Raw genomic sequence first — 19,201 nt, 5'->3', positions numbered from 1 at the left:
CCTGTATATTTTTGCTGTGTGGTGGCCTGTGGCGTTGAGATTGTCCATGTATTTGATGATGGTTGGCGGTGTTTTGCTTAGGTTCGGTTTCGTTATGGCTGTTTTTATTTTTAGGAATGTGTACAGGTCTATGTCCGGGAGGTCGTAGGTTTGTTTCAGATTCTGGTAGGCGATGGGGGAGTTTTTCGTTTCGAGTTGATTTGGGGCGGTGATTCCTCTCTTTATCCATGTTTCATTGTTTAATGTCTTGCCCTGGTATCGTATCCTTGAGTTGTACCAGATCGATTCCCAGTTGGTTCCCCCGATCCTCTGTTCCATTAGTTTGTCCACCTTCAGTAGGGCTTCTTTGGTGTGTCTGATGATTGGGTTTAGCCTGTGAGGGTGTTTGTTCGCTGTGGCTTTGGCCGAGTCATTCCAGTTTGTCAGTATGATTTTCACTGCCGCTGTCAGTAGGATGTCCACTAGGTCTCTTTCCTCCTTGTTCTCTAGGCAGTACGTCATGAATCCTGTTGCAAGACCGACGAAACTGATTGTTATGTCTTTGCCTGTGACGGCGTTAATGAAATTGTTCACATTGTTCCAGAAGATCCTGACTTTGTGGCACTCGAAAATGAGGTGTTCCAGGCTTCCACTTTCTTTGTCGAGTTCCAACATGTTCCAGTGTCTCTTATGCCTGCTTTGTGTAATCTCGTCGGTGTCCAGTAGGCTCTGTGAAGGAGCCAGAATTTCGTTTGTGCTAGTTGCAGCGTGACCTTGTTAGTTGTGGCTGACTTCCACAGCTTGCTTTTTTCCTCATCGCTGAGTTGTCTTCTTGCCCCCCCCCGTATTGCTCTGTACTGTTTGTACTTTTTCTGATATGCAATTTTATATTTTAATTAAAAAAAATTGAAATAAAAAAAAGAAAATGATAAACACCTGTGCACCTCATGGGTGGACGGTTGGCACTGTACAATTTGCTACGCCACATGCACCTCATGTTGTTTCCTACTACTGCTTTTCATTACAAATATTGCATGCTAGCTCAAAGTCTCTTCAAAAATCTTCATAAAAAGTGACCTTGACTTAAAACTATAGATTGTTCTCTCCTTTCTTTCTATGGAATGGCCCCCTCCTTCCCTTCATTCCTCCGCATTCCTTCTCTCTCCGGGTACTGCCTACTCATAAGGAGTCTTTTTACTAAGTTTAGCGCAGTATTTGCGTCACAAAAGTGATGCAAACCGATGCTAAATCATTTGTTACCTATTTACTTTCCAGCGTAAAACAGGTGTTAAGGCTGAAAGTAATGAAAAGCCGTGCATAGCGTGCATTGCATTATTTAGCACCAAGGGGGCATGCCATGGAAGGTACAAGGGCGTTCCCAGGCAACCACCCAAGGTTTCTAACTCTAACCCTATTTACTGATAAAAAGTAGGCATGGCTTAGTGTCAGAAAATAGCACCCATTTCAGATAGGCGGTATGGAGAAATGCTTTTTCTCTCCTTTAATTAATTTTCCGATTTTGCAAGTGTGCTGCACTGTACGACACACATACAAAGTGGGGAAATGTATAAAGTTAGTCTAAGCATAGTATTTTGTACTGGAAGGGTGTCCTTCCAGCAATGAGGTGTTGAGATGCTTTAACACCTCATCAGGAATATTAAGCACTATGGGGCCGGTTCACAGAACTAACTTAAGACAAAATCCTAAACTTACTACTTTTGGTATTCACAGAAGTTAGGATTTTGTCTTAAGTTTGTCTTAAGACAAACTTAGGACAGACTTAAGAGAAAATCCCAACTTAAGTCTGTCTTAAGTCTGTCCTAAGACAGACTTAAGTTTGGATTTTCTCTTAAGTCTGTCCTAAATTTGTCTTAAGACAAACTTAAGACAAAATCCTAACATCTGTGAATACCAAAAGTAGCAATTTTAGGATTTTGTCTTAAGTTAGTTCTGGGAATCGGGCCCATCATACATGGAATCACAATACAATGAGTGATCACAGGTTCCCAGGGCCAGGTGCTACACAGGCTGGTTTTCTGAGCACCTCGGCTACTGTCTTGTCCTTGCAGTGATGGAAACATTTTCCAAAATATTCAGGGGACAACACCACTGGCCATGTTCTGGCGGGGTGCGCGGATAGCTTGGGTGGGTGGGCTGGTATGTGGGTGAGGCTGAATGGGTTTAAGGCGATAAACAAGTTCTTTATAGTGTTAGGATGTTTTGTCTCCTAGACCACGCCTTTAGCGTAAATGCAGTGGGGAAGATTTACAAGCCCCTTGCGACATCTTTACAACACTATTGCGTCACTTCTGTGACGCAGCGGCGTCGTAAACAATGCGCCACTATGCGATATACTTACAACCGGAGGCATCTAGGGACATTCTTCAAGTTGTAAAGCCCTGCACTACATTATACCTGCGTCAGGTATAATGCATGCAGAGTGGGCATTCCGTTGCAAGGAAGCCTCGTAAAAGTAACGCAGTGAAATCTACAAGATTTCACAGAGTCACTTTTACGACCCCGCTGCATCAAAACTCCTTACGCCTGCTACAAGCAGGGATAAGGAGTGATGCAGTACAGCAAGTATAGGCTTCCCCTGTGCAGTGCTGGAGTTGTGTCGCGCTTGCGACACGACTCCAGCACTGCGTCACCTTTACACCGACAGATGCGTCAAGCATCTGTCTATCCTTGCGCCCCGGTGCGGCGCATCCATGGTGGCGCAAGGTTTTTTTTACGTCACGCAAAATAACTGGTGCATCCCTTCTAATATGCAGGAATGCGCCAGTTACTGTAAATCTGCCCAAATGTATTTTAGTAGTGTTTGCTCAATTGATGACAACTGAAATTCTTTGAGATGGCTTAATTCCACAGAAAATTAATTGCTTCCTACGTGTATTTTAGGTTTAGTAAACCAACCATTGAAAGCATCACGTCCATCAAACCCTCTCTACAGGTAGACATGATCAATAAATACGCAGGACCCTACCACCTGCATTGACAGAACTCCTTTCTTGGGGACCCGTGCTGCAATATCACTGGTCAGTATTTGGGTTCACTGGCCTGAAGGGGGCGCCCTCTGCTTCCTGCGTTCTATGGAGCGTGGCACATAGTCAGTAGCGCTTAACAAGGCTGAGGGGGGAAGGGCTTTGGGACGGATGACTATTGTGCCAAATTCCTCTAATTGAAACATGGACCTCTTAAACCAAGCTCAGTGCCTCTGCTAAACATTGATCAAACTATCTGTTTTGACTTCTACATTCACATTTAAGCATTCTGGTACTTTGCGGGGTAAAATGTAATAAAGGGCTTTTTAGAGCACAAACCACGCATTTACCAGCAGGGCAAAAACATAGTGCTTTTGATTTTTTTTTATGGTACAATAAAAGTAGGCTAGTTTTAGTGGTATTGGTTTCTCTTTCCTACTCACTGTTAACGTTTTATTTTTATTTATTTTTTATAATTAAAAAGAAACGGCGTTTCCCTAGAGGAAATCAACAAGTGGATGAAATGTCGGATTATATTTACAGAACTTTGCATTGTCTGACACTTGTGTTATCAGTCCATGGATACCTCTTAAATATTGGCAAAGCTTTTCGGGTAAGGTAAAGAAGAATCCGCAATAAGTCAGAGTCGAAATATAAACAATTAAAATCAATTATCCACGTAGTTAGAAAAGAGCAGAAATGTGCCCTGGAACCTTACGGAAAGCTGGTGGAGAGGTATACACGCTCAATAGCAATGTTTATATTCCACTGCACTCGACACTGCTTCAATGTGTTTGGGAGATTAAAACTCGCTATCAAGGACAATACTACCATCTAGTGGTAATTTTGCAATTTGCAAGCCTAACCCCCTAGCATAGACAAACAGATGATGAACAGAATGAAGAGCAAATCAATCACTCATCCCCAGTCAAAAGATCTGAGTTAAATCCATCGTTCTTTTGCTCACCATGCCACCACAGTTTAGACCCAGCCATATGCAAATTAGTCTTGACCCTGAGCCTTATGGGAACAGTCCAGCACGAACTGCCAAGCCAGGTCCTCCCTGGACCGGAAACAAGCATCCTGGGACCGGTTTCAGGGTAACACTCCTCATCAGCCAGGCTAGCTTGAATCCAGTGACACAGTGAGCCCGCTAGCATACACATTACTTGACTCTGGCCAACACAATTCATTTACTACATTTATTTGAGTATTGCAAAACGTTGACCCTTAGCTCCAAGGTACCTCAGAACACTTTGTGGACAGGGCTAAGGATGCTGATGCCGACAGGTTTCTCTTTCAATCTGTGTGACATCAGGACGCTGCTTGTCACGATAATCAAAAATAAAAAAATTATTAAAAAGGTGAAGGAACCAAGATGTTTAGTGTACATTCGGATGTGTCTATACCAGTGTTCTACAACAAGATAGCAGAAATGTCCAAAGACCGATAGTGAAAATAGCAATTCAGGATGTCGGGACAACTTCTGTTGAGGCTGAGTGGAATATTTACAAAAAAAAGTCTGCCCGCGGAGCTGTGCCCAAATCAGCAGCACACTTTTTAAAACTCAGGGATGCGCTTTATTCACAAGAATACAGCGCACCCCTGTGTTTCTCCTAGGGCTGGTGCAAAAAATGCTGCCTAGCACCAGGAAAGGCACCCTGCCACCATGTTGCAAGGGTGTCTGCGCTGCAAGGGTGATTGTTTATGTGTAGGAAGGGACTCCTTCCCGCTCATAAACAAGCATTCATGGTGATGTGCTCTTTCTATGTGTGCTTCAACAGCACACATAGAGGGAGAAAAAAATGAGGAGAAAATAATAAATAATAATTTCTACTCGTATAGCCATGATAATCCATGGTGTTAGAATGGTGCTGTTTTTGGCGCTGCTTCCTCCTTGTAAATCTGGGGCAGCATCATAAAGCAATTGGTGTTGCAGTGGAACGCCCACAGCAACGCGCCCCTGTGCCGCAGCAGACTCCATCGGAAAGGAGCATATTTACAAGGTTGCGTTAAGCCACGTTGAGTGGCTTTTGCACCACCTTGTAAATAAAGAAAATGACACTACGCCACAGGAGCGTTAAAAAAAAGTGCCACTCCGGTGGCGATTGGGGCTTGTAAATATGCCCCAGAGTTGTGTGGAGGAAAGTGGTAGGTCCATCTGCTTGTTGTGGCGTGCTGGATTCGATTATGTAACACGACTATGGGTGACCAACAACCATTGTCATCAGTGATGCTGTCTTTATGGTATCCAAAGAATTAAGCCACCATAGATAAATTGTTATGGGGAAACTACACCCAGAGATGAAAGGCCAACCCTATAGAGTATATAGTCACATGTGCTGAATAAAACAAATTCAGTAAATAAATCGCATGTTCCCGCAGGCAGTAACTTGCTAGAGACAAAAGCACATTTTATGTTTTTTTGTCTCCAAGGATGGACATTTGTTCATGGTATGGACAAGATGTAGTTCTTTCCCTCCAGTCTGGGGGAGATGAGATGATTGGGCTGCACAAGCTACGGCCAACAACAAAGATGTGCTTCTTAAGAAACAGCCAGATTCCTGAAGGCTGTGGCTGTTGCTGAGATCAAGGCAAGACACAGGATGGGGATACCAGAAGTATGCAGGCTGAGATAAGTGTTTTCAGGTTTGGATTTTTGTCGTATAGCTAAGCATATTTTTTCCCATTTGTGTAAGAAAATAATGACTTCTGGGGATGCTTATTTAAAAAAAAACCTTATTTTTTTTTGTGTACATCGGGATATGACTTTTTGATTACATGATGCTCCTACCTAGTTGACTGACAGGCGTGGAGATGAGCAGGTGGCACACAGACGTAGTAACTGTACATATACTGTCCTATTTGAGGCCTTTTTTAAGAGGCATATGCTTTGAATCCCAGCTACCTCACTTGACCAAATTGTGTGATCTCGGACACGCAACACTGTATTCTTATACATCAGTTCCCATATCATATTAGGAGTGTCTTTGGCCAATTCAGCTGTGCTCTTTGAAAGCACATGCCCTATGGCTAAAGATAGTACTTCTAGAAGTAAGCATGTTGCAAATAACACAGGAGCATATTTAATGAAAAAGCTATGAAAACCCTCTGGTCTAGTTTGTTTTCAGAAGATTCTACTACATAATTGTTATTCACATTTGGGAATACCCCCACACTTTGTTTGCTGAAAGGGCAAATGAATAACTTCTTTGTTGATGTAGATATTACTTTCCAGTATGCACATCTGCTCTTAGATGTATTAACCACCCCCCATTAGTCTTTATCTCTCTGCCATTTCACAAGTATCCTTTCCATTTGCATCTCTCCAATGCCCATTCGCCCAGGGCACACACACGCTTTGTTTTTCCTGTGAATTTTAACAGCTCCTAAGTTAGACTGAGTCACATGAACCATCATTTCCAAAACTTCAGCCAATATGACGTTGCATTCTGGGACTAATAGTTGTACCTTTCAGTGTATAAGTTTGGAGGTAAAAGACTTATCAAGCAGGTGCAAAAAGCCAAGGCCCAAACGTAGTTTATTAGCATGGAGGTATTGCTAAAGTGTGGCACCATGCAGTGCTTCTTTCCCTTGGTCTTGAGAAACCATTTATACATTAGGTAGGAGTTCCCTGCCTTTATTAATTAGGGTTCATTTACTGCTTAAAGGTTTTGTGAATCTGCCAGTGCTGGTCACAGTAATTCATGTTGATTTCTTTGGCAACTTAAGCTCTATAATTCATTGAAATTTTAGTTAGTTCTGTCATTGTTCTTAAGATAATAACTAAAAGTTAAATTCAGAAATGATTCCTGGTGGATAATAGAACTAAAAGCGCTGCACTTATTTTTAGCTTATTCTTTGTTCCCTTAAACATGTTGCAAGATCTGGAAACACTGGCTGAGGTGAGGTTATTATGTTTTCAATGGCTCAGGGGTTCATGTTCTCGAATCTTTCTCACTCCACTAATATTCTTTCTGCTATCATTTCTTTTGATTTTTGTATCAGGAGGTTGTTTATGCCTTTTATCATTCCATGCATATTCAGTCTTACGTTTTCTATAAAACTTGAAAAAACAACAAATATTTCTAGGCTCACCTTCTGGAACATAAGGACAGAGGCCAACCCTTCTTGCATTTGAAGGATTGTCCAGCATTTCAGATGCGTGTCCCACTACACTATCAGTAAGTATATGTCATACCGTGTAAAGGCTAGCTGCAAAATAAGTTGTGGAATTGTGTTACAGAAGTAGTTAATGACAGTAGCTTAGAGCTCCCGTAGATCATGATTTTTCACACTGGTGTAGAAGGAACTTTAGTGTATGACCTTAAAGCTTTAAAGATGTTTTTTTGTCTATCAAGCAGCTTTCTCACTGTCATATAATTGGTGATGACATCACATCCTGTGACACCACTTTCGGTGATATCAGAGAAGTCAGATATTGTGCCCTATAGCTCAACCCTGTTTGGAAATTTGAAAATGATTCCCCTGGTTGCTATTGCATCGTGGCACACGTTTAGTGGAACAGTCTCTCCCGCCCCCTATGAAAGTTGAGTGGGTCTCTCAGGTTTCAAAAGAGGTGGGAAGGGGGCTGCGGTTTGTAGGCCTTTGGGTCTGAAGGGGACGCATGAAATCCTCTGTCCTGAAACACACCTAGCAGGGCCGGCGCTAGGCATGGGCAGTGTGTGCAGCTGCCCAGGGCCTCGCGCTCGGCTGCAAGACAGGGGGCCACCACGGCTTCACTGTGAAAGGCCACACTTTCACAGATTGCCCATCTGCTCCTGCTGGGCCCCCTCCCCGCACAATCACAATACAATACACATGCAAGTCTGGAGTCGACCTTGCTGATCACGGCGTGGCATTCCTGGGGGTTGCAGGGGTGGGGTGAAGGCAGATCAGCCAGCCAGCATCACAGTGTCAGGGGCGGAGCAGCACCTCTGTTAAGTACCGGCCATTCCCTGTCTGCATTTTGTTGCCAGGTGACAAAAGGCCCCCTTTGTTTCCAGGACCAGCCGGACATAGGTAAGGGAGGTGGGTGAGGGGAGGAGGGAGCAGCCAGATCAACTGGCTTTTGTTAACTTAATGTATGTAGAACTGCCAGTGCTAGGGCAGTGTTTTACGAATTGACTCACAGCTTCAAAGGCCCAGGGGAGGGGCCCCCTTTCTCTGGGCCTCTAAGCACTAGAGAAAGCTGCAAGGTCCAGGTGTGGGGCCCCCTTTCCCTGGGCCTCTAAGCACTATAGACAGCTGCAAGGTCCAGGTGTGGGGGCCCCTTTCCCTGGGCCTTGTAGCCACTTTATTTGTTCTCCAGTGAAATGAATCCAAAAAATATAAACAGTTGCTGGAAAGGTCGTCTTTTTTCTGACATTTTTCTCTTCCAACCTTCAGCATTGGGATGGAGAGAAATAAAAGGTTCAAAATGTACGTTTTTCCCAGTGGGGCAGTATGGTGTTCAGTGAGGGAGAGGATGTGGCACTATGGTAAGAGCTGCCAAATTTGGAACTGGGGAACCAGGTTCAGCCTTCATGACCAGTCTACCAGACCACTCTCCTAAGAGAGCACATTTAGTAGGCCCCGAAAGACCTTAGAAGAATGGTGTCTGAGCACCAGCAGGTGGACCATAGCGGTGGCAAGTGTGGGTTCAACTTGAAGGCCTGTCCACTACAACCCTTATTGAAGCTCAACTTGATTCTTTTGGGCAGGCCTTCGAAGCAGCACACACTAGTGACTCTGTCATTGAGGTCACAGGACCCTTGAGCAGGAAGGCTCTAGGGCGGTTCGACCTATGAGATCGCACTGAGTGCTGACTTCGGGTGGGGGCGTCATATTTGCGAGTATATTATGTTTCTTAAAGCACTTGTTGCCTCCTTCCTGGCCTCCAACAATTATGGCCACAATAAAATTGTCATGAATACTCCGATGATTAATGTTCTTCCTAGAGAGAGATAGAGTTTTGTCAAGTGGAAGTTTTGACTTCTTTAAAAGGTAGCGCAGAGGGTTAATGTGCCTGCTGCAAAGAACATGTACCATGCAGATCACTAAATCCACATATTTTAAATAGGCCAATGGGTTACTGCTTTTGTCAGAGAGATGCCATTGTTACTTGCAGTTTATAAGTCAAAATCCTAACATTGAACAATGAGCTATTAACTGTCATAAGAGCTGCATGCAAACTACAAGGTATAATTTACAGCGTTATGGTTTTTTCCCCAGTCTTTGATTATCCCAATGTTGCAAAAAGGGTTAATTTGGACATAAATCAATTCTAGTTATTAAATAGAGCCCTGAACCATGGTATTACATTCTAAATTCAGAGTTTGTGTTTTTCCAGATCAATCACTAATACACCATACTGCCTACTAGTATGATTGTAATGTGACTCCTAGTCCTTTGTCTTATGTAACATTACCTATTGTGATTTACAGACGTAGGATTGATTGTCTCCATGTAATGTGTGATATAAAGTTCCCTGACACCCTACACTGGTATCAGCGGCTCTGTAAATCAAATTAAATGTATCTGAGAGAGAGTGTGGTTATGGAGACTTGAGTGGCACTGTTAAAGGGTGGTAGTGAGGGAATCCATGGCAGAGTCATTGAGGGTCACCAACATTGTCGCACAGGGCTCCACCAGCGCTAAAAGCGGCCACTTCTACTTCCTACAGTTCTACCACCAAATCAAAAATGTTGATTTGACAACCCCTTGAATCTGAAGTTTACCTTCAAGTCAATGTATGATTTAGCAGTGGTCTTGGTTGTTTCAAGTCTTTTTTATTTATGTACAATCTTTATTTGTTTGCAATGGTGTCTTGTAATTTTGTACTAGGCGTTGTGTTTTTGCACTTAACATAATTCTGGCGAGTAAAGATCCCACACACAAAAAAGATTGTCCTACATCTCTTAGCATGTGTATGCGGGATACTGGTGAGAGGATTTATGTTAAAACAAATTAAGAAGTATTAATGCCATCCTAAGGTAGCACAATAATGGCACAGAAAGATAAGGGAGCCTTTTCAAATTTGCAATTATTTCCATGGTGTAAGAGATTTTCTCTTGTGTCATTTTATATTTTGAATGATCCCACCCCTCATTACCTCAACAGGATCTCCCCCCTTTATGAGGCAGAACTGGAAATTGAATCTTGCACTCATCTGGAAACAATCGTTAACGAGGAGTAAATAATATACATATTTGTTAGAACTGCACCTAGCTTTTCCATCCAATGTGACAAATGTAATCCATTTAATACAGTTTTAAAATATATGGACTTATTTTATATGTATATTTATCTTTTTGTCCATGTTACTGGTATCCAAGTTAGGTCTCTTCGGGATGCCGAATAAGATCAATTGTGCTGAGATGTCAATTTCAGTGATGTCGCTTCTTGTGATGTTACCAAGGGCGGCTCCTCCACTCGGGCGGAGGAGCGTCGCCCTACTGCTTTCTCACAGTGCGAGAAGCAGAAACACAAAATTCTAAAACTCCCATTTTATGTTTCTGCTTGTCGCACTGCAAGAAAGCAGAAGTGTTTGGTTGGGGGTGGGCGGGTCTGCTTTAGGGCAGGGGAGGAGTCCCTTGCCCACTGCTAAGGGCGCTGACTGTTTGGTCGGCCCTCCGGGCCGACCAAACCAGTCATGGGCACTGCACCCTACATGGAGAAAAAGGCCTCCCCATAGGCGCCTGGCTGGTCGGCGTATCGACCAATCACAATGCTGCCATTGCAGCCTTGTGATTGGCTTAGGGAAAGGAGGCTGCCTGCTTCCTGTTCCTGCCAGAGGCAGGAGAGCAGTTCAGGAGCTGAGACGACTACGAGACCTGGGAAGGTAAGTTAATTTTTTTAATTACCCCCCCCCCCCCGCCGAACCCCTACGAGACCCCCCACCCGTGTATCATGCCGGCCGCGACTGGATGTTACATAGAAATTAGGGGGCCTCACATCTTCCCTTTCGCCCGGGGCCCCAGAAGTTCTAGGACCGGCCCTGACGCCTAGTACAGTACTATGGATTAGCTCTCAGGAGCCACATGGAAGGGGAACCTCAACAGCTGATGTCAGTGGGTCCACAGACTCCACTGCAGGGTAAGGGGGGAGAGTGTTAGAGCGTGAGGAGGGGGGGGGGCCTGTATGCTAAAGAGGAAGCAAAGAAGGAAGGGAGAGGAGAGGAGGAGGAGGACTACATGCTAAAGAGCAACATGAGGAGGGAAGGAGAAAGCAATTGAGGGAGGAAGAAAGAGAAAGGAAGGAAGGAAGGCTCAGGTATTGCCTCGGCGGGCACGTAGGAGGTGGTATCAGTAGATCCTGTGTTCCCCCACTGCGTAGATAGATTTACAGCGTATACCACCTCCTACGTGCCCGCCGAGGCAATACCTGAGCCTGCTGACGCCTCTCAGACATTTAAAGCCTCCACCAAAAGTCCGCACCACTGCTTTCAGCCATCAGCAGGGGAAGTTTCTTATGGCAGTCGGGCAGTAAACACCGAAGAATAATGTCCCTTAACTACACCGCAGGAGCATTTCAGCAACCAAGCATCGTAATACAAGCACTCTTTAGACATATAAACCCAACTTCTGCCAAGATAACAGGCAGATAAACAAGGAGCTGACTCAAATCCCTTCCATCTGTATTCTGTTTTGTGATTAAAAATACTCGGTCATACAGCAAGAGTGGTTTATAGGAATTCACTGCCACCTAACGGCCAATATAGAATAAGCATGTTTACTATTCTTAATCCTGTTCTGCGTTCCAAGTTAAAAGCAAAAGAAAATGAAGGAAACACTCACACCTCTGCTGCCCTGCAAGAAAAGCAAGCATTGGAAATGCAATAAATCTCGCATTCACACGATTCTGACCTATTGGCATTGTAAATGACAATGCCTTCTATTTATGTTTTGGGTTTTAAAACATAAATACAAGGCATTGTTATTTTTAGCTTAAAAAATGCAATGAACCTCACCATCTATACCAACAGAAAGGGCGCTTCAGATACATCAGGTCAAAGAGCAAACACCCCGACTGGTGCAGATGAAAGAGATAACCCAGTTATTTAATCGGGTCCTCCATTGCAATATATACTTAGTGTCTCTGAAAAGCGGGGAAGGATTGAAGTGTGGAGTGTTGGGGCTGCTGATTACTATCATGTTACCATTAATAGAACATTTAATGCAACCCTTTTCTATTCTGTTTCTAATGTGAATTTAGGAGCTTTAGGTAAACAAATGCCAAGGGTTATTGTCAGCTTTGTAGAAATAAAAGTGTGTTTTAATACACTAATGGCTGAGAAAATAGGATGAAAAGGGGTTTCTCACCTCCCACATCCCCAACGCGTCGAGCATCTATTGATAATGTTAATCAAGGGGCTCCTGCGACACCTTATTAGCAATAAATCTCCCTCATTCTTTGTTGGTTAAAAGCATTATGATCATCATTGCTATAATTACTGGAGCCATTATTCTTGTGTTACCATCAGCGTAGATTTATGATAATCCCGCCATCACACGTAGTTAAAGAAGGTGTACATGCGTGATTAATGGCTGCTTTCACGTTTTAATACTCAACATTTCCCAACTCTTTTCTATAAATAAGAAATGGCCATGGTAATTAGAGGAGGTGATTACAGAAGCACTGCTATGAAGTGTCTAATTCCTCACATATGCAATTGCCTCATAAAAAAAAAAGACAATACTTTTCTATGGCACCGCAGGAGGGTTCGGGAAACACTGTCTTGTGAGAATTGATGTGCCTTAAAATATGCACACCGCGAAAAATAAGCATACACTATTTTATTTTTAAGAATCTATTTTGCAGGAAAACGTGACTGACGAACGAGGGGGGAAAAGGCAGCAGCAATACAGTCTGAACCATTTTTGACCTGAGATTGTGGCTTTAGCAAATCAGTGGGTGTCATTCAATTGTAAATTGTTGTTTTTCTTGAAATTTATTGTCTCTTACTTAACTGCTTCATAAGCAAGTGTGCTTCTGCACAATGAGTACATTAACGTGATGTTTACAGTATTGAGGTAATTCAAAATGAACAAAAATAGATCATTTATCTGACAAACGTAAACAGTTTTTTAGTGAAAAACGCAACTGTAAATAAACACTAAAATCCCTCATAACCTACAGTATTTTTAATTATAAACCATAAAAATAATTTGTTTCTCTCCTTTGACGTAAATAATTAATTTACTCTCTTAATTTCTATGCAGGTAAGTACTTAATCAATAATAACTCAAGTCGGAAAGAAAGAAAACAGTGTCCGTGGTGTTAGAGTTCTTAGGGGTTTTATTCCTCAAAAAGGAATGGTCAAGACCAGGATATCATGTTCTGACCACCACAGGGGTGTCAGAAGGGATAGAGCGTTCTTTTATTACATTACATAGCTTATATACTTAATTCATGTCATAGGAAACAGTTATAGTAGGCGTAACAGCTGAGAGAAGACAAGATAACAGTATACACGTGTTACAAGTACGTAATCAGAACTAGGCGTGAACTAGAAACGTCACAGATAGGTGTCACAAAAGGGGTGGCACTAACAGAAATGTTGCAATGTCAGCAGAAATTGGAAGCTTGGATGCGCGCGCAGCTGCATGACGTGTGATGGACGTAAAACTGGAGGGTGCAGGGGGCTTGACATTTGCACCGACGGAAAGAGACAGAAGTCTGGCATGTCAGATCAACTTGTGCTTCTATCATATCTGATATCTGGTGTTTAGGAACTGAGCTATCTGGACGGAAAGGTCTCTAGGGCAGAAGCTATTCTATACTAACTGTGAGTGCGTGTATAAGCGCCTGAGTGTCTGTATGAGAAGCGTGGGGGCATGGGCCTTCCATGGGAGCATGGCAACAAGGGCTATGAATTACTTGAATTAGTTGCACAGAGACAGGTCGGCCCTTTGGCCCTGTAGCTGAAGAGGGATGTTTACTGAAGCTAGCAGGCAGGAATGTATTTTCGGGGAGCGGAACAGATAACTCGAAGGTTATAGTCAATCTTGGCAGGCAGCAGGCTGAGCTGAGCGCGAGAGGCCGCGCTGAAAGTAAGTCAGAGTTCACGGGTACAGAGGCAGCCTGGGCAGAGGCCCTTGGAGTCCGAAGCCAGAAAAAGAGGCTCGGTGGCAGAAATTCAGGGCCTACTCAGCTAGAGCTGAAAAACGTAGAAGTACACTACAAAAAGACGTTGGCATAGCATACTTAGGAACGGGCTATCCAACCCATTCAGGATGGGTCTGAAAGAGGACATGTTGACGTTGGACGCAAATGTATTTGCGTCTTCATAGCTGGTACAGGAGGGAAGTTACATGCACTTTAACTCGTACATGGAGACGGTGGGGTACGCGCTAGGGAACACAACTTGACCATAAAATTTATATTTCCTCATTCCCTCCTTGTTCCCTACGGACCCTTCATGATATATCGATCATCATAAATTGATCAGTTTGTTCTTGTAACATAATTTGTTCATCTCTCTTCCGTTGTCTATTTGAGAGAAGACTGGAATGTTCAATGCACGATGTGGCACACAGTCCACATATCGCCGGCCCACACTGTAGGCACAGGCAGCAGCTGAATACTATGACAAGGCCAAAACCTAGGAAGGATAGGATCTTCCATCCCCAAGCAGTTAACGTTGTCCAGAACCAACCGGACCAAGTCCAGGTGCCTGGATTCTGATGTATCTGATTTGCAATTTTATGCAGACGGGTAATAGCTTGATAGACAGATGGCGCGTTTTGTGGGATGAAAACGCAGCAACTTGACCCGATGACCTTACAGGCTCCACCTCTATCTGCCAAGATGACGTCAATAACAAGACGATTTTGAAGGACAACAACCCGCATAGCAGATTGCTCCTCTGTTAAGTTACCTAAGGCGGAGGCAGTTTCATGTACTACAGCTTCAAGTGTTCTAGTTAATCTACGTATTAATTTACTGTTTTGGACGGGGCCTAAAAAGAAAAAGAATCCTTTATTAAAATCAGTGTACTGTTCCCATGCCGTTTCTGTGTAGTCGACAAGTGGGATATCTCTTCTGGATCTATTCTTTACTAGATTTGTATTTCTATGGTAATCAGGGGGAGCTAGGAAAACAGGTGGCAGAAGGAATGCAATGTAACAGGTACCATCCCAATCTGGAGGCAGACGTATGTATGCGGTATGACCACAAACAAAATAAGAGTGACTGATAGCTTTGAAGGACGATTTACCATGATCACTGAATTCGACCACAGTAGTGCATTTACTATGACCTAAGTGTACTGAACCTTTCTTTCGGACACATAATTCACCAGTGACTGGTAATACTAGCATATGGGGCAGGACTGGTGCAGCCTCGGATTCAACAGTAAGGATCATAAGGCTAATTGTGTAGTTACCTAATCCATATACTTCATTTTCTAGATTAGTTCCTATTCGAGTGGGGAGTCCCTCCTTATCAGGGTAACAGACGTTGAGCAGGACTAAGTTCAAGTTTCCCCAAACCCAGCCCCCATTGAAAACAGCAATATCAGGATCTAAGGAATTAATTATTTTAAACCATGCACCACAGGAGCCATTGTGAGTGAACGGGTACGGAAAGAGGGGCAGAGCTCCCTTGTAATTCTGGTAGGGAGGGAGTCGGCCACATATCCAGCAGTCTGTAGCATTGTTAGTCTGATGGGAATGGTGTAGCATACTAATGAATGTGTTGTTGCGCAGCGCAAGTCTGTAAGAGAGTTCGTGTGGCGGTAACTCACTAAAAGAATGTTCAGCAGAAACATTGTAAACAGATTGTTCACGCCTGAAAATAGGCCAGTAGATAGGTAGCAGAATGCTAGCAACAATAACTAAGATACTCAGAATAAACATTATTAATAGTGTCACTATACAGTGACTACGGAGTGATTTACAATATGCACCTTTCTTAATTTGTCTCTCTCTCTCTCTATCTCGATCTAGGGGATACATGTCAGAAACTATTTAACCGATTCACCTAGGGGAGGACTTAAACAATTAAACTGTCTGACTTGCTAGATCGGAGTTTCGACCGGTACTCCTCTTGGGGAGTTTTCTCTCGTTCGGTAACTGTAAAGTCTTTTGGCTCAACACAGTCTTTGGTGGGGGTGGACGAGTCTCGGTCTGGTTTCAGTTCATGGAATTTTTTCACATGACTCGTATGGACCCACCCCTTTCTCCCTTCGATCTTCACGGCGGTCCTCGTGGTGAGAAGGACGGTCTTCGGGGATTTCCAGCGGGGCTCCAGTGGACTCTTCCTATCGAAATTTCGCACCAATACTAGGTCCCCAGGACGGACCTCGTGCGGCTTTACATCAGTGTTGTCAGGGAAGGCTGCGGCAACCTGTGAACGACATGATTGGAGTGCAGACATCAAGGAGGCAAGGTAATCTGTCAACATGTTACAATCAACATCAGTGATCTTTTTCGGAATGGGCGTCCCCCACATATTCGGTGGTCTGCCAAAAACCACTTCGTACGGGGATAGCCCTGATCTCGAGTGGGCGACCATCCTCATGTAGAATAGTGCCACTGGCAGGGCGACTATCCAGTCGACCCCTTTCTCCTGACATATTTTTGCAAGGCGTATCTTTAGTGTCTGGTTATGCCTTTCTACAAGGCCTGCGGCTTCAGGATGTCGGACACAATGAAATTTCCACTGGTATCCTAACAGTAAAGAAACTTGTTTCATTAGCTCGGACGAGAAGGGTTGTCCGTTATCTGAGTACACGACACGAGGCAAACCGTATCGTGGGAAGAATTCACGAACCAACTGCTTGGCAGTGGTCGGAGCAGTATAGTCTGAGACTGGGTATGCTTCGGTCCAGCGGGACAGAGCACAAACAACTACAAGGACATACTTGAATCCTCGACAACGGTTCATCTGGATATAATCCATTTGGAGGACTTCAAAAGGGTGATCGGGAGGATGAAATCCACCTTGCTCTACAGGGACGCTTTTACCTGGATTGAACTGACAACAGATCATGCAAGTACGCACTTTCTGTTTTGCGGCTGCTCGTAAGTGTTTATTGTTCCAAAGATTTTGTAAACTGTCTAACATCGCTTTCTCTCCTAGATGTGCTGGGCTATGTGCTGTATTAATTATGACTTGAACCATAGAGTCAGGGAGAAACCATGTAGATTTTCCCTTCGTCATCCAACCTTGATCTGTCTGGATCCCTCCTAGTTCAATCTATCTCTTTATTTCTTCTGGGGTAGCATGTGCCTGAATATCAATTACATCTAGGGCGGGATCCTTGACTGCCATACACTTTGTCGGTACTATTGTCTTTGTCACATCAGTTGTCTGGGTGTGAGTCAATGCTGTATGTTTCGCTGTCTGATCTGCCAGGTCATTACCCTGGGAAACAGAATCTGTGACCTTAGTATGTGCTTTACACTTCATGACTGATATTCCTGAAGGCAAATGTATTGCTTCTAACAGTGCTTGAATGAGGGGACCGTGTTGTATCTTGGCACCATGAGAGGTCAGGAAACCTCGTTCTTGCCATAACATGCCGAAGTCGTGTACAACTCCGAACGCATAACGGGAATCAGTGTATATGTTAACATTTCTGTTCTTGGCTAGTATACAAGCTCGGGTCAGAGCGATGAGCTCTGCTGCTTGAGCAGACAGTGTGTCAATACGGTGTGTTTCTTTAACTTCAGTTTCAGTGGTCACTGCATACGCGGCCACTAATTCTCCTGTACTTGTTCTCATGCATGAACCGTCCACATAAAGTGTCAGGTCTGGGTTTGTCAGTGGAACATCTGTTAAATCTCGTCTAGGCTTTGTTACTGCATTAATGATTTCTATACAATCATGCGGGGCTGGATCTGTCATAATTGTAGGTAACAGTGTTGCGGGGTTCAGAATACTGCAGCGCTTGATTTCTATGTGTGGCTGGAATAACGTTAATTCATAACCTGTCAGTCGTGCTATAGTCAAGTGCTGAGTCTGGGTTCTGTTTAACAGAACCTCTACAGAGTGTGGAACTTGTACTGTTAATTGATGGCCTAAAACAATTGAATCGCTCTGTCTGATGGCTAGTGCTGTTGCTGCTACTGACTTCAAGCACGCAGGGAGTGCCTGGGCTACTGAATCCAATGTACTTGAGAAATAAGCGCAAGGCTTATGTGAACCTGCTTGATCTTGAGTGAGGACAGACAATGCTGTACCATCACGTTCTGTAACAAAAAGTGTAAATGGTTTGCTGTAACATGGTGTCGCTAAAACTGGTGCTTGGCATAAGGCTTTCTTTAATTCTTCAAAAGCTTGTGTGTGTTCCTGAGTCCAAGGGAGGACAGTCGAGGTTGCTGCCTCCTGTGTCGTTAGCTGGATGAGTGGTTTGGCCAGAAATGCATATTGAGGAATCCATTGTCTGCAGTACGAGGTGAGGCCTATGAAGGCCCGCACTTCCTTTTGTGTCTGGGGTTGTGGCATATTTGCAATTAACTGAATGCGATCGGGAGTGAGCTGTCTCCCCACTTTGGACAGCAAGTGACCCAAGTACACAACTTGCTGAACACAGAATTGTAGCTTCGAAGGAGACACCTTGTGTCCCTTGTCGGCCAGAAAATGTAAAACTGTCAGTGATGCTTGTTCACATTCGGGCTCACTTCGTGCGGTGATCAGTAGATCATCGACGTATTGCAGTAAAGCGGTGTTAACTGGCATTTGAATACAATCTAGTTGTCTTTTCAGTACTTGACTGTAGATGCTGGGGCTTTCTGTGAATCCTTGAGGTGCGCGTGAAAATTTGAAGCTGCGTCCATTTAAACTGAATCCGAAGAGATATTGGCTCTCTGGATCAATAGGCACGCTGAAGAAGGCGTTCTTGAGGTCAATTACAGTAAAGAACGTTGCTTCTGAATCAATAGCAGTCAATAGGGATGAGATATCGGGAACCACAGGGTACTGTGGTATAATGCATTTATTCAGTTCTCGAAGATCAATCACCAGCCGATATACTGGCGGTGCATTGGGATCGGTACGTTTAAGAATCGGAATGATCGGTGAATTACAGACATTGGAGTCGGTCTCTACGACCACTCCTTGGGCAATGAGCTCTTCAATGATTTTCAGTAAAGCCACTACAGCATCGGGTGGTAACTTGTATTGTCTGATTCTCGGTAAAACAACACCTGCCTTGAGTGTAACGCGGTATGGGGTGATATGCATGCAACCTACATCAGTTGGGCCTTTTGCCCACAAGTAATCTGGCACATTTTTCAATCTGACATCGAATT

This window comes from Lissotriton vulgaris, chromosome 10 (assembly GCF_964263255.1).
Source record: "Lissotriton vulgaris chromosome 10, aLisVul1.2, whole genome shotgun sequence".
NCBI classification, from domain to species: Eukaryota; Metazoa; Chordata; class Amphibia; order Caudata; family Salamandridae; genus Lissotriton; species Lissotriton vulgaris.
The sequence above is the reverse complement of the archived record's forward strand: the minus strand, read 5'-3'. Positions refer to the sequence as shown.